Below are 15,849 nucleotides of genomic sequence, written 5' to 3'. Positions count from 1 at the left end.
TGTCACTGTGACCCAGCTGGGGATGGGGACTCTGACCTGTGCCAGAGGATGGTCGAAAGTCAAGAGTGCTTGCACGGATGTCAAGGTGGGCCATGCGACACTGCATGGGCAACGGTGCAGAGAAGGAGGAATGGGGTGGGTGAGAGTGTAGTTGGTGATTGGAGGGTTGGAAAGATTCAGGATGGATTAGTTTCCCGGACTGCAGTGATAGACTACCACAAACGGGTTGCCTTTAAACAACAGAAATTTATTATTTCTCAGTTCTGGAGACTTGAAGTTTGAAATCAAGGTGTCGGCAGGGCCGTGTTCCCCCTGAAGGCCCCAGAAGAGGATCTGTTCTGTCTGTGCCTTTCTCTTACCTTCTGGCATTGCTGGCAGCCCTTGGCATTCCTTGGCTTGAATGAGGCTCTGCCTCCGTCGTCACATGGCAGTCTCCCTGTGTGTCCTTTGTGCTGAAATTGCTCTTATTTTACGACGCCAGTCTTAGGTTAGGTCCCACCCGAATCCACCATGACCTCATCTTACCTTTATTGCATCTTCAGAAGACCTGTTTCCAAATAAGGTCACATTTACAGGTACTGGAGTTAGGACTTGTAGAGGGACACGTTCAACCTACAACACAGGGTGACGGTGCTGACCCTAAATGCAGAGTGTGTTCAACTTCTTGTTTTAAGGGGCCTCAAAGATCCTAATCAATTCTGTAATTTCAGTCAGGTACATTTATGTTAGGAATCTTGTGTGTGCTGTGTTCTGGGCTTGCCCCCCCTTGCACAGGGGTGAGACACTGCCTGGCCTTTACAGTGAGAAGCTTCTATGGAGACCAGGGTTTTTAGAAGAAACTTGGAGGAAAGGTACTTGCAAGTACTTCAGTGATGACCTTAGAACTACAGACGGGCTTTTTCTCCCTGCCCTATTAATTTTGAGGCCACTTGGATCAAGCCAGGATTTACTCTCCCTGTCCTCTGGATGAAGGTGATGGGGAAGGTGGTTGGGAACCTCTGGATATGGAGGTTCTTTAAGTGCCTTAGTTTCTTCCTTGCAAGTGAGAAATGTGCTTCTTGGTGTCTGTTCCAGGCAGGCTTGGAGCTGTGTTATTGGAAGGGCAAGCACTGTAATGTCATTAGAGATTTTTTTTTTTTAAATAGGGGCTTCTGTATTTTGTTGTGGATAAACATGAAGCCAGGTGGGTAGTGCCTAATGGATTGGGCCAGCCCCTTTTCATCCTTCCCAGAAGTTTCCTGTAGGAGCAGAGAGACCTGAGATCAGTCTGCTCGCCATGCATGAGAATTCTTCCCACGACTTTACAGTCTCCCTGTCTGAGAAGGATTTCCACACAGATGACAAGAGTGGAGCAAAAAGCATTTGTAGCTATTGTGTTGGTGAAAACCAATGTAATGTAAATAGGAAGTCAGGATTATATGTATCCTCAAAATGCTGCGACTGAAAACCACACACGCCAGATGAAATTTACAACCACGCGCCTGTAGGCTTCAGAGCGCTGTCTGCAGGCGGCAAGGGCTTACGCAGCGGGCGGACTTTGTTCTCTCTGCCATCCCTCCTCTCTGTCGCCTCCCCCCCCCCCCCAAAAAAAAAGAAAAGAAAATTAATTAGGCATTTCCTCCAATGATTTCACCTCTTACAAGGCCTTCACCCCTCTGAAGATACAGAACATGTTGAGTCCAGAAGATTCACCACCCTTTCTGTCAGTCGTTACAGAGAGGACAGTGGTACATCCCTAAATGACCAAACCACAAGGGATCCAAGGAAGTATTGTGGACATACTTTAATCTCCTCACTCTGTCTCCAGAATGATAGCTTTCCTGGGAGTGGCTTGGATCACCCATTCCCAGAGGGGGCCTTCAAGAGTCTACTTCTGCAGAAGTACAAATATTCATTATGCTGAGACTGATCATGTGCTTTATACAGGTAGCTTTGTGAGTAGATTAGTTTCATGTCTTATTTCCAAGCAGTGTCGTGGATGAGAGAGACAGAACTCTGGCACTTCTGCTATCCAAAAAATTAATATTGTTAATACCCTGATTTCTATTTTGTTGGTATGACTTAGTTTCTAAACATGGCCCTTGCCCATAGGAGGTCAAGGGCAGTGGGGTAATAGCAGTCCACGTTGCTGATTGAGCCCAGCCATCCAGCCGTAGGTGCCTCCTGGCTACTGCACCCTCCTCACCTGTGCTTCCCCAGCTGCCTGGTGCCTGGCTCTGTGCTGCCGTCTCCCTTCTTCCCCTCTGGTTTTCTCAGAGCCTTTGGGAACCCAGACCACCTGCCTCGGTTTGCCAAGTTGCACGTCCTCTTAGATTCTAGAACCCGTGTAGTGTGTGGTTTCCCTTCCAGGAGGCTTGCCCACACAGTTAACTGCCTGTGGCGCTCCTTCCTCCAGCGAGAGCTCTTTGAAACTGATGTTCCCAAGAACGCATTTCTTCTTGGGGAGAGGGGAATGGGGTATGATCCTTGCTCCAAATCCTACTGGTGTCCAGAACTGCTCTGCCAGGGAGAACCTCGTGTATGTCCAGTATGGAGCACGGCTTTAACCTTCACGGGCCCACAGATCCCCGTGAGGCTGAGGAGATCGCTGTCCGATCCAAACACTGCACATTCACACGTACAAATAACTATGCGTCATAAGTCCAGGGGTTTGTAGGCCCTTTGTGTAGCCCTTCAGAGAGAGACCTGCCCCTCTGCCACTGAGTGTCCCCAGTGGCCTTGTGGTATCCATTTTGTCTCCTGTAGGGTGGGAGCAGTGATGGCTACCTGATGGTCCTGCTGTGGTGATGGTGACTTCAGTTGTTAATAGCGCACCTTAGGTTGTTCACCCACTCCTCACCATGACCCAGTGAGGGCAACGTGCTGCCAGCTGCATTTCACAGATGAGAAAACTTAAGCTCAGACAGGTGAAATGATGAGCCCAGGGTCATGGAGTTTAGGAAGGGTCAGGATTGCAACCCAGACAGTGTGGCTTTAGAGCCCCTGCCAAACACCTGATCTGCAGCAAAGGAATGCAGTAGGTGCTCAATAAACGGTAATAACAATATTAAAAGCCACAGGGGGGTAGGGCACAGCTAACCTGTTGGTTGTGGGGCTTCCCCTCCCCTACAGGTCTCCACCTGTCCTGAGTATCTCCTTGTGTAGGAGCGGGGCTCCAGACCTTGCGGGTGGGTGGAGGCGAGCACAGATCCGCCACTCCTGGGAAATGTGTAAAATCCTGTTCCTGAAAACCGGCCGGGTTCTCAAAGTGTCCCGGCTGGCGTGTTTTGCTAGTCACGAAACATGATCCATACGCTGTATTTTAGGACTTCCCATCTGTCGGCAGGCAGGCATCATCGGGAGGGTTTTCACTTGAGGGAGCTCCAAGCAGCTCACCAGTGGGGGAGGGGAGGTGGGCTAGGACGGTCTGTGACAGCAGGGAGGCACAGCCTGCCTGGTTGGGGGACCTGAGAGACAGGATGGGGGGGTCCTTGGAGTGTCCTGCTCAGCAGCATCCCGCATCCCTTTCCCCATGACTTCCCTCAGTTTTTAGGTGGATTCCCACGTTTTAGTTCAGCAAAACGGAGAGAGAAGAAGGTGAAGTCACCAGGATTTCAAGGCAGCGCTGACATTGGAACTTAGAAGTCTTTAGACTGTTGTCCTCTCCCTTCCTTGAGTCTCTGTTTCCTGGGTCGTAGCTGTGCGGGTGGTGCAGGGACAGGGTGTGGGAGACCTGGCTTGGAAGCTGGAGGAGTGAGGGCAGGGAGGGGAGGCCTGGCGCCCCCACCCTGCCGGTGGAGGCGGAGCGCAGAGAGGGCTGGGAGGGCTATCGATCCACCCCATCTCCTCTGAGGGAGGGCCGCAGCACATTCGAGGCTTTCTTTTTAAAAATGCATTAACTTGACCGTAAGCAGGCCCCAGTTTCAAAATAAATAAATAAAAATAAGGCAAGCAAAACAAGTGGGAGTGGGAGGCAGGGAACCTTAGAAAAACTAAAAGTGTGCTTGAGGAGGGTCCTTCTTGACGGAGGTGTGCCAGCTACAGGCCAGGATGCGGGGCCTGGATTCTGAACCAACATTGTCCTGCTGTACTGTGCCCAGGTTATCTGCATTTCCCTGGCTCAGCTGTGCAGGGAAACTTTACCTAAAACCAGAGGTTCCAGAAAACCCCTCTGGGGGTGGGGGAGGGTGGAGGGGGCCTCACATGGAGTGTGGTGGTAATCCATATATGAAAACCTGCCTTGCCAGCCCCAGTTTGGGGCACTTTGATCTCTTTTTTTCTCCCTCAAGCCGCACTGGTTTTCTCTTCGTTTCCCCCCAAGTGCCTTTGCACAGGCCCTTCTCTGCCTAGAAGGTGTGTCCCTCCCTTGCTTTTAACCCCCCCCCCCCCCAGGTTAGCACCTGCCCCAAGGACACTTCCTGATTCTCTGTGGGTCAGGCCTCCTGGTATAGACCCCCAAGGCTCTCAGTACTTCTCTTTTGTAGTTCTGACCACAAGCATAATAAAAGAATTAACTTTTACAGCATTTAGCAATTAAGCTTGGGCAAGGTGGGGACTGGTCTGTCCTGTTTGCTAAATATTCATTGTCCAGCACAGCACTCTAAAAGGAGTAGTAAATCCTTGTGGAATGGATAGAGGATAGCTCAGGGTCTATTCTGTTTGGCCCATGGATGCATTTTGGGTGAGGGTGGAGGGAATAAACATTTGAGATCAGAATTCACTGCGAGTTCCTAATGTTTCTAGAGGCATGGGCCCACTTTGAGGTCAGGATATGGTTTCAGAGTGGAGCTCCTAACACTTGAAACAGGGAGACTTCTGCCTGCAGCCCCATAGGCCAAGGTACACAGCATCCAGATCTGGCCTGTTTGGAAGGTTGTCCCAGTGAACCCGTTTCCTTAGTGGGTGGAAAGACACGGAGCCCAGAGAACAGAAAGGACTTGGCCAAGACCACACGGCAGAGCCTTTGAACACCTTAGTTTAATAGTTAAAACACAGTTACTCAGGTGCCAAGTGCCTAGTGCGCAGGCATTGTTTCCTTTGCTCCCTGTAGTGGCTCTGTTGGGGAGGCACCACGTGTGGAAGAGGAAGTGGAGACTCCGTGAACTTGGTTGCTTGTTTCAGAACACAGCGGAGGTGGCACCAGAACTCTGGTCTTTCTGATTGCACATCCCCTTGCCTCCCAGCAAGGGGAGGGGGACTGGTGACGGCCCAGTTCTCAGATTGGCTCCGGTGCAGACCCTGCCTGCTGCCATAGCCAGTGGAGGCTTAGCGACTTACAGGAGCCTCCATTGCTTCCAGCCATCTGTGCTGGGGGGACTGGTGGCTCACAGGGACCACCTTTCTCCTCCACCGGGTGTCACCTGTGTCTGCGTTCTCCCTCTCCACCTCTGCAAGAGCTGCAGAAATTTCTCTCCCCCGGGCCTCCCGGAGAGAGGGACGGAGGGTGATGAGGCAGAATTTGCACCATTCTGGGAGTAACTTTCCATCATTTGTGGCTAAAAATAAAACGTGCGCTTGCTCCTCTCTGCCTGTGGGCTTTCTTTTGGGGTTTCAGTGGGAGCCGCTTGCCCCTCTGTTTCCCCCTCCTAGCTGCCCCTCAGCAGGCGTGGGGCCGCCCACAGTTTTGGGGACGGGTGGGGAGGATGGGTGAGGGGGACTTGAGGCTGCTCACCCTCCCTGAGAACAGAGCCCACAGGGCCTCTGTGAGGAAGTGCCTCTGCTTCTCTGCAGCAGCAAACAGCCGTGCTGGTGGGCTGGTGCCCCGGCATGCATGGGGACGCCAACTCCCTTTGCAAATATTACTGCAGCTGAAAAGAGACAAGCCCCTTTAGAGGGCTTTCTTTGTGCAGCCTGCTTCTTTCCGATAATCTGGAATGCACAGAGGCAGGAGAGATAAATTAATTTGTTCAATTAATTTTGTAAATATTGACTGAGCAGAAGTTTTACACCAGTCACGTGTTAGGGACCTGAGGGCTAACCAAAACACAACAGGACACAGTTCCTTCCGTGAAGGTGCTTATCCTCTAGGTAGGGGGAGAAAGAGGGAAGCCTTAAGATAGACCTGGAGCAGGCAAGCCATGGGGGTCCTGCTGCGCACAGCACCCTCCCTTCCAGAATTCAGTTGCAGTGTCTGCCTGAACGGGGAGCTAAATGCCAAACCGGACATTTTGCCTTTCCCTCATTTTAAGGCACTTTAATTCCTCTCTCCCCCAGCAACACATACGTACGTACATACGTACATACATAAAATCGAGTACTTACTATGTGCTAAGGCTGGGTACTCTGCTAAGTACTTTACTTGGCATTTATGTCCCTGGACTCATAGTGACCCTGGGAAGTGATTTTTGCTCTCATCCTTATTTTGCAGTTGATGAAATGGAGGCCCAGAAAGGTTAATTAACTTTCCCGAGATCCCACAGCGAAAATGTTGCAAAGCTTGGATTCAGCTGTGGGCAGATTAATTCCAGAGCTCACTCTCTGCACTGCTAGCTGTATAGACATGTCTACACTGGGCCTGTGGCTGTTAAGCACCCACTATTGGCCCAGCATGAATTATCCTAACAGTGCTTTCTCTTTAAAAAAAATCTCCACTATGCTTTCCATTTGATCTTTAATGTTCTTGTAGCAACCCTGTGGGAGAAGAATCGCACCCCCAGCCCCCAATTCCCCTTAAAAAAACCCCAAAAAACAACAAGGTCTCTGTAGAGGGTACCATACTTTAGAGACTGGTATTAAATCCTCTAGAGCCCGTGGGAGAGTGAAAGTCTCTGGAAGCATTCTGCAAACTGTAAAGTGCCCCATGAAATGAAGGGCATGGGAGAAAAGATGCCTCCACGCGGAAGACTCACTGGTACCCCAGACCTTACGCATCACAATAGGGGATTTCTCGCACTGTTGTCACGGTGTGGTTTCAGGTACCTGTGAAAAATTATGGTAATTAAAATGTAATTTGGAATCCCCTATTGGCTCACAGCAGCTGGTCCAGATGTAGGAGGCTGGGGCTGTCCGTGCTGGAACAAGCTAAGGCTTGTTAGGGGTGTCACTTTGTCCTGCCCTTTGTGTTGCTGAGGAGAAGGGTGGGGGCAAGAGATACAGCAGCTATTTTTATATCGTTCACGTCATGTTCAGCATTACTGGATGTTTGTGGTTGGGTCCCTGTTTAGCCTCAGCCGGGAAGAGAGAACTCCCTTTGCTGCCTTGGTCTATATGGAAATTCAAGCTCATACCCCTTGGGTTTATATATTTGTCTAAAGCAGAGGGACCTAAAGTGACCGTGCAGTTCCCCTGGATAGGTCAGAGTTGTCTTATTATCAGGGCTTAGATTTTCCAGGGCTCTTCAGACGCAAGGGACCACGTCCCCATCCACTCCCTCATCCACTCCCTTATTGTATTCAACAGATGGGTTTTCAGTTTGAGATACATGCCAGATCTTTTCCCAGGTACTTGCAAAGTGACGTTGACCCTTGAACAGTGCAGGGGTTAAAGGCGCTGGGCAGCCCCTACCCAATGGAAAATCCATGTGTAACTTTTGACTCCCCCCAAACTTAACTACTCATAGCTTACTGTTGACTGGAAGCCTAATAGGTAGCATGAACAGTTGATTAATGCGTGTTTTGTATGTTATGTGTATCATATACTGTACTTTATAATAAAGTGAGCTAAGAAAAGGAAATGTTACTAAGAAAAACCATAAGGAAGAGAAAATATATTTATGGTACTGTGCTGTAAGAAATCTATGTAATAAGTGGACCTGTGCAGTTCAAACCCGTGCTGTTGAAGGGTCAGCTGTATTACCCCTCAAGGATTTCATGGTCTAGTTGGGGAAATGGAAAGGAAACCCTGAATTTGGCCTATGCAAGCCACACATATATGTTGGGCTTTATTGTAGGTACTGCACTATCTTAGAAGGGGCCCAGGGCATGGGAACATGGAAGAGGGGCACTGGGATCAGGGGATGTTGGAGGCAGCTTCCTGGAGGATGCATTTGAGTTGTAGGAGTTGACTTAATGAATCGGGGGACAAGAGGTTCCAAGTATGTATTTTGGTTTTATTTGCCACAGGGCTTCATTTGTATACATACATGATATTATGAGTAGTTATAGTCGTTGTATCTTATTTTATTACCCAATTGAGGCCCTGGGATTTTATTTTTATACCCAAAGGGCGCGCGGTCTTTGAAAAGTTTGAGAAAAAAAATGCCGTGTGTCAGCCAAGCCCATGTTGCTTCAGAGGTCAGAGATGGGAGGTCAGCCACACAAAGCCTGCCCTTAAAGTCTCTGCCTCTCCGGGCCTCTTGGCACTTCCGGCACCTCTTCCTGCTAAAAGGGCAGACCAGAGTGGGTTACTGCATAGAAGGGGTTAAAACAAATGGTTCCCCAAAGCCTGCGCCCTGGCGTGTGCACCAAGCCCGAGCGTGTGTCATGGGATCGGGCATCTGGTCTACCTGCGTATCCTGCTGATTGAGGCATGTGGCCTGGGGGTGACAAGGCTGCTGGTGATCCCTCCGTGAAGACCGACTGTGGGATCTGTTGGAGAATGGAAGTATACAGAGCAGAGCACTTAGCTGGAGGCAGCCCGGCATGTCAGGGCTATTTCAGAGCAGGGGCTCACATCTAGACCTTGCAAGAGTACTGGTTCCTTGTCCTTTCCGCTTCCACTGTTTGTATGCGTTCAAGTATGTGACGTAGTTTCTGCCAACCGAGCATCCAGCAGAGCCTCTCTCTACCACCACGCCCTGGGAGGGGTGTTGAGGAGGCCAGTGAATACAGTGCAGTCCTGCCCCTGGGGTAGCTGACAGTTCTGCGTGGTCCTCCTGCAGATGGCCAAGGGGCCTGACACGACATGTGCCTTCTGGGGACCCTCTGCAGATAGCTGGAGTGTCTCGGAGTGTCCCCACCATCCTTGCGAACCACATGCTGACACTGCAGCATGCCAGCCCTGTCCTTGGTGTGGGATTATTTGCAGTTAGTATTCCAAATGTCAAGTTCCCCTTGACTTGATCTGAGCAGACGAAACAAAATGGCAGACAGATTAGAAGGGGCTTGAGAAGCCTTTTCGGATTTGAAAACCTTCCTTTGTTGACTTTGAGAAGCTGCTGAACCAGGCCAGTCTGCAGAGGCAGGGACATCTGCCAGGTGCCCATGGGCTCTCTGGGCTTGGGAGGCTCTGGCTGGTGCTGGCTTTTTTCCTCCAGGTGCCTGGCAGCTGGGGTGCCCACTGAGCTTGGGCAGGAGTTGAATCCAGTTCCTTCTTGTTAGTGCCCCCAGAGCAGGAGGGGAGGGGAGGAGCTGGGGCCTCTGAGGGCTTTAGGGCAGGTTTGGGTGGGTCCCCGAAGACAGGGGGCCATGTCAGGCAATATCTGTTTAATCTAGACGTGTATTTGCCTGCCTGCTGCGAAGACCCAGTAGGTAAAAGGGAACTCGATGGCTTACTGTATTGCAGTTCCTCTGAATGTCTGGGGAAAGGTTTAAATAGTGCTCACCAAAGACGTGGACGTTCCTGGCTAGAACCCGGGTATCATTGCTAGAAGAACCTTAGGGATGGTCCCCTTCATTCCCTCCCTTCTGCAGTTGTGGTAGCTGAAGCTCAGAAAGGTTAAGTAATCTGCACAAAGCCACACAGGAAGCAGTGGAGCTGGAATTTGAGTAGTCTGTCCGGCTCTAGTGCTCGTACTTGTCCCATGATGTCACATTGGCTCTTGCTCCCAGTCCTCCCTTCTCTGAGACTCATTTGTCCTGCCCTTCCCCCAACTGCTTCCTTTTCCTGCCTGCATTTCCCAGGAATCCCTCTGCGGGTGCTGCTTCATCCAGCTTCGGAGAAGTACGAAGAACCGGAGGGCTGAGTGAGAACCCAGCCCCCAGCCGCTTCCCTACCACCTTCCAGGGTACAGAGTGCTTGTCCTACAGGATTGTGCATGTATTCTTGTCTGCTGAGGACAGGCCAAGATGAGTTTCCCTCCTCGTTGGGCCATTCAGCATACCAGAAAGGGTTTGTGGAATTGCTATGTCTGACCTCAGGGGAGATAGACTTTAAATGGCGCGAGGCTCTGCAGACTGTGGCCGGGCAAGTTTTAAGTCTGGCCGGACACCTGATCTTAAACCCTATCCTTAAATCTGCCTTGGTGCCCTGCAGCCACTGCAGGACAGATTGCATAAAGTTTCTCTTGCCTAAAGGCTTTTGACAATGGCCCGCAGTCTCTGGACCCAGAGACCGAGAGGTAGTTTTCGCTTTTCTCTCCTTTTCTTTGCACACTTACGCACAAATGCCTTTTGTCCCCAGGAAATGCAGCTTTCTCAATCCCCATCCTGGAAATATCAGCGGAATGTAATAAATCTGATTTGTGTTTATGTTGAAGAAATGAAACACATTTCTGGGGAGGAATGCGGTGGAGGCCTTGAGAAGGGGCTGTGTGAAAGCGTGGTACTCCCCCTCCTTCCTGATAGGACTCTGGTAATAAGAGCTGTCTCCTGTGTTCTGCTGTTGGGCAAACAGAAGGCAGAGCTGGCCAGGGCCCCTCACAGCTGCGGCTGTCACCTTCTCAGTTCCCAGAGTCCGGCTTCTCTGGACCCTGTACCTTCTCGGGGATTGCAGTTCTTCTGGGGACAGCGCCCCCGTGCTGGTTGAGTCAGAGCTGATTAGCGAATCCTCCCCGTTCTCATTCCAGGTTGAAAACAACAGGATGAAATTTAATAGGCATAAATGTAAAGTCCTGTATGTGGATTCAAAAAAAAAAAAATCAACTTCACAGGCACAGGACAGGGAAGCTTCATGTGAACAAGCGAGCGAGAAGGTGACCCTCGGCTGTACCTGACAGTTGGTTCTGCGGGCCAGCGGTTGGCCGTCGATGAAAGAGAGTAACGCGGGCTCTCTGAACAAGGATCACGTCCAAAAGGAGGATGATGATGTTGTTGTTAATGATTTGTAATAGTAGCTAGTGCTTCACATGCATTATCATTGCACCCTTAAAGTCATCCTTTGAGGTAGGGCAGAGGATCCCCTGTTTTGGGAAGAGGCAACCCAGGCTTGGGAGATTAAGTTACTTGCCCAGCGTCACACTGCAAGGAGGTGGAACCCGGAGCCTGTGCTACCTGGAGCGAACTAGAGGGTCAGCAGATGGCAGAGATTCTGAATGAAGAAATGCCGAAGGAGGGGTGCCTCGGTGGCTTAGTCGGTTGTGTGTCAGACCTCGGCTCAGGTCATGATCTCACGGTTCGTGAGTTCAAGCCTCGCATCTGTGCTGACAGCACAGAGCCCGCTTTGGATCCTCTGTCTTTCTCCCTCTCTGCCCCGCACCCACTAGTTCTCTCCCCACCCCCCCCCCAAAAGTAAAGGGTAATAAAAAATATATGTGTTATATATATAATATACGTTATATGTTTTATACATTATGTATGTTATATATTACATATATATATATATATATATATATATATATATATATATTATATACATATGAGAAAGAAATACCAAAGGAAATACTAGCGGTTAGCTTGAAGGCAGTTTTAATGATGCTTGACTTTTGTTCAGTCCCCACTGTGTGCCAGGCACCGCGCTAAAGAATTTATACGTATCAACTCCGTTACTGCTCTGTTTTATAGATCAGGAAACTGAGGCACAGAGAGGTTAAGTAAGTTGCCCAAAATGACGTAGCTTGTGAGTGGCAGATACAGAATTCAAACCCTGATGATCTGGCTTGGAGGTGTTGCTGTCTAGGCCTCGCAGCCTTGGAGAGAACCAGACTGGCCAGCGTGGGGGCGGTGGGTGGGGAAGGAGCCGGCTGTGCTCTTTGTTCTTTGAGGCAGCCTGTCTGCAGGACGCCCTTGTGTTTGGATCCAGGGCAGAACCACAGCCTGCGGGTGGATGTATAAATAGGCGAGGCTTCTGCTCTCCTGAATCTGGACACCAGGTGGTCACGGAATAGGCCCCTTGAGGGAGGTAGTGAGCTCCCCACTGCCGGGTGACTGCCCACCCCTCAGGGATGCCCAAAGAGGCGGGAGGGCTGAGGGGACCACCTGTGCAGGCCACGAGAGTTCCCCGGGGCCCCTCCGTGTAGCTGGCTGGCTCCCAGTCCTTTGTTGAGGACAAGCCCAGCTTTCCTGGCACATCCCCCACCCCCAGGCAGTGGCATGTCCCCGTGGACCACTAGAGGGGAAGTGACCGGGTGTCCGCCGGGTCCAGCCTGCCCTATTAGGAAGCCCGGCCTGTCAAGCCTGGCAGAACTGCTGACGGAGGCACTGGGAACAATGCTGCGTGGGAGGAGGCGTGTGCGTGTGTTTGCTCGCCTCCTGACCCGAGTGCCAGCAGTGACACATTTTATTTGTCCCCTCTGGTCCCCTGTGGGCATTCAGCCTGACTCTCTGATAGATCTGACTCCCACTTGGGCCCCCTGTCCTGCTGTAGCTTTGGCTATAGGGCAGGGGAGCCAGTCAGCAGGCTCTGGTCCCTCCTGATGCCAGGGCTTACCTGGCCTCCTCAGAGTTCTTACCAAGGAACCCCGGGAGCCCGTCACCTCCTTGTCTCAGGCACAAAGAGGCGAAGTGACTTATCGGAGGCCATGTAACCAGCACGTACGGCAGAAGGCACAGTCAGGCCCTGGAAACTGGAAATGGGGGTGAAGGGGCCTTCGAGATCATCTTGTCCAGCCCTTTCATCGTACGAATGAGGAAACAGGGCCCACAGCTGCACCTTGACCTGGCCGAGGCACGGCTGGCTGTCAGTGGCAGAGCCGGGACTAGAACCCAGGTCTCTTGGCCCCAAATTCTCGGTCCTCTCCCTTCTGCAGCCCCCTCCTCCACTTTGGGTTTCCTCACATCTCAGTTCTGCTGCTGCTTCCCCTGCAGGGCTGACTGATGCAGTGGTTGTGGCTCCCACCCAGGCTTCCCTTCCCATACTGCCGCTGTCGCCTTCCTCGGCCGCCAGTGTCTGATTATCCCCGTTGTCACTTCCTTTGCCTCCCAGGACTGGTAGCAGCAGCTGGTTTACAAGAACTTAGCTGAGTGGAAGGAGCGCGGGCTTAGCTAGGCAGCTTTGGGATCCAGTCACAGCTCTTCTTCCACTTGTGAGATGTGTGACCTTGGGCAAGTTGCTTAACCTTTCTGAGCCCTGGTTTCTCATCTGGGAGATCAGATGATTTGGACCTTCCAGCCCTGCAGGTCTGTGAAAAATGATTTTCAAGAGAGTGAGTGAGACCCACGTGGACCTGTGGTTGGAGGCTCTTGGGAAGGGCAAGGTGGCGTGGGCTGGTGGGAAAGGCCTGTGTTGGGGGGTATAGGGCATGCATGTGTTTAGAGTTCTGGCTTCATCAGAGGTCTGGTGCCCTGGTTGGGTGCTGGTGGGCACTTGGGGCAAGGGACCGCACCGTCCTTGGCCTCTTCTCTGCCAATTCTTCCTCTTTCTTTGCACCCATGCTGTGGGTGACACTGCTTGTCCTTGGTGGCAGCTGCCCAGGGTAGAGAGGTTCCTGGTGGAGGGTTGGCCAGCTGATTGGCATGGCCTTGGGCAGGCATGACAGCCAGGCACAGGTAGGAGCCAGATCTTGTGACCTCTTCCCTGCGTTGGATGCCACCGGATTTTGTCGTGGGAGGAATGCCAGCCCTCTTATTAGGCCCGAGGGACCCTCTACTCCATGTGAGACCACATGTGTGAGATGGAGGGAGGGGAGTTAGAGTTAAACCAGGAGCCCCCTGGCCTCTTGTGACTGCTCAGTCCTATAGTCCTGTCAGCTGTTTACACGATTTTCGTTTTTCGGCTTTTGCCTTGGCTGTGAAATTGCACTGTTTTCTGAACTAATCCTGTTTTGTGTAACCCAAATCCAAGTATCTGGATGTGAAGGGCAAGCTTTTTTTCCCTTCTTCCTTAACAAAGGCTGTCCTAGGCGGTAGCATCTGGAAATGATTCAGCATCTGGTCTAAGTATTGTGTACATGCATGGACACACTTCCATGGTATAATGTGCCCTCACCCAGATAATATGCCTTTGTCTGTCCAGCCAGGCACATACCTGTGCTTCTTTCTATATAGGCGACTTTACGTACAGAGGTCATCTTATTGGGACGTATGCTTAGGTGCGAACACACGTATGAAGGTTTATTTCTACTTAGAATGAGGAAATTTTCAAAGGCTTGATGTATAGAAAAGCATTTGCACTGATGGATGTTGATGTATTTTTCTTTGCAAAGTTTAATAAACCATTTAACAGTGCCTTCAGTGACTGTAATTAGCTGATTCTTCATTGTTCCCAAGCTCTGCCTTAGCAGGCATCCCAGGACCCCGTCCCCACTGCTAGTATGGCGATTCCCCACACAGAGTTGGGTGCTCTGGAGAGGTGGCACAGTTCAAGGTGAGGTGCGTTGGCCCTCTGTTAATGGTGTGCCTTTGCCCCCTCGTATTGCTATGGGTGGGAGCCTGTCCTGGGGGATTTCTGAGCTGGTTGTGTCCTTCACATTTAGGCTTGGGGGGAGGAATGCTTTGATGGCACAAGGTTGGGGCCTTCGGTTATGTTGACATCTGATCTGTGTCAGCAGATAGAACTTGTATCCTCACCATGGGCGTGACGGGCAGAGGGCATTGAGTACCTCTGTTCACTCTAGTGGACGATGACCAGGGAGAGGTGAGATGACCTGTAATGGTGGAGAGGATGTTCCTTGGGAAAAAGGAAGGGGGTCAGCCTTGCTCTCCCTCTTCACCTCAAGAGACTGCTGGTAGGCTGATGGCTGGTAACATCTTAGACTCAATTCTGGGAAGAATTAGGTAACCACCAGGGTGAATGACACAGGGACAGATGGGTGGTCTCGGAGGAGGCACGTGGAGAGCTGTGCTGGATGACCCCCGCGGGGTGGGGGGGGGGTGCATTATTAACTCCCCTTTGAACTGCAGGGGAAGGTGGGGCTGTAAGGTAAGGTGGGGTTGGTAACCTCTCCCTCGCGGTCACCACCAATCCTCACTCGCCTGGCACCATTGCTTGGGGCAGCCCTCCCTCTGTGGTGGCCGCAGTTTATTGATTGTTGTTCTTTTCCGTTGACAGTAGAGTTTGGCCCAGGTCTCCCTCTGGCTCAGGTGTGATGGAGAGCCCACCAATGACAACCCTTGAGAGCAGTTTCCTGTAGGTCGTCATGTCTGCCCTCTTTACTTTGGGGGCTGCCTGCAGCGAGGGATTGATGCAGGTCTCTTTTCTCCTTTGGTTCAGAGTTCTGGTATGTGTGCATTAGGGACCATATGATATCTGAACTGGGATACTTTTATAACCAGGCCGTGCTGTGTATGCATCGGTGTGCTGGCAGCGGGTGTAAACCTGGTCGTTTGGGAAGTTCCTTACTGTATGTTGAAGGCTCTCCCCTAGCTTATGCGACATTTGACCAAAATCCACCCAAAAAGTAATGCAGGCGTCCTCTCCCTTGCCTGCCCAGCCCTACAGCCTCATGTGAACGGTGGGGTGAGGAGGACAGCCACCAAGGCCATCGCCTTCCCTGGTCCTGAGGGAGGTGAAGCTGGGGCAGCTGTTTGGCGTAGCACATTGCTGCCATGGCATCCAGATTCCTAAGAAGCAGGGTCGGGGCGGTGGGGATGAGGGGCTCCCTGCTTGGGACTGTGCCTTGGAACAGTTGACAGGGAGCTGGATCCCTGAATTCAGTCTGGAAAAATGTTTCTGGTGAGCCCTCGCAGTGCCTGTGGCCTGCTGGAGGTGAGTTCGGCTTCCCTGCATGGGGCCTGGGCTAATAAGCCTGGGGGCCCGGGTTGGAGGCAGGGGCTCTGACAACGGACCGAGCGTGGTTGTGAGCTCCAGCCTGGCCGGCTGTCTGGCTGCCTCCGAAGCATAACTCAATATCGATTGTGCAGGAGGCCCAGCCTCTGTCACATGCAGTAATCCTTGCTC

General features: G+C 51.6%; 1 protein-coding gene across 12 annotated transcripts in view; it reads left to right on the top strand.

Annotated features, from left to right (window-relative positions):
* Window positions 1-15,849, top strand: part of SSBP3 (single stranded DNA binding protein 3) — a 165,122-nt gene that overhangs the window by 58,036 nt on the left and 91,237 nt on the right. Inside the window, exon 1 of one of the 12 annotated variants that reach the window (XM_053214082.1) lies at window positions 11,488-13,130. The exons of 10 other annotated variants lie outside the window; for them this stretch is intronic. The gene's annotated coding sequence lies outside the window, so the exon portion shown is untranslated. Of the gene's footprint in view, window positions 1-11,487; window positions 13,131-15,849 lie in introns of those variants that run through there. One more of the 12 variants, XM_053214084.1, reaches the window with a different exon arrangement.

Source organism: Acinonyx jubatus, chromosome C1, assembly GCF_027475565.1.
Source record: "Acinonyx jubatus isolate Ajub_Pintada_27869175 chromosome C1, VMU_Ajub_asm_v1.0, whole genome shotgun sequence".
NCBI classification, from domain to species: domain Eukaryota; kingdom Metazoa; phylum Chordata; class Mammalia; order Carnivora; family Felidae; genus Acinonyx; species Acinonyx jubatus.
Note: the sequence above shows the minus strand (reverse complement) of the source record. Positions and strands in the feature narration are given on the sequence as shown.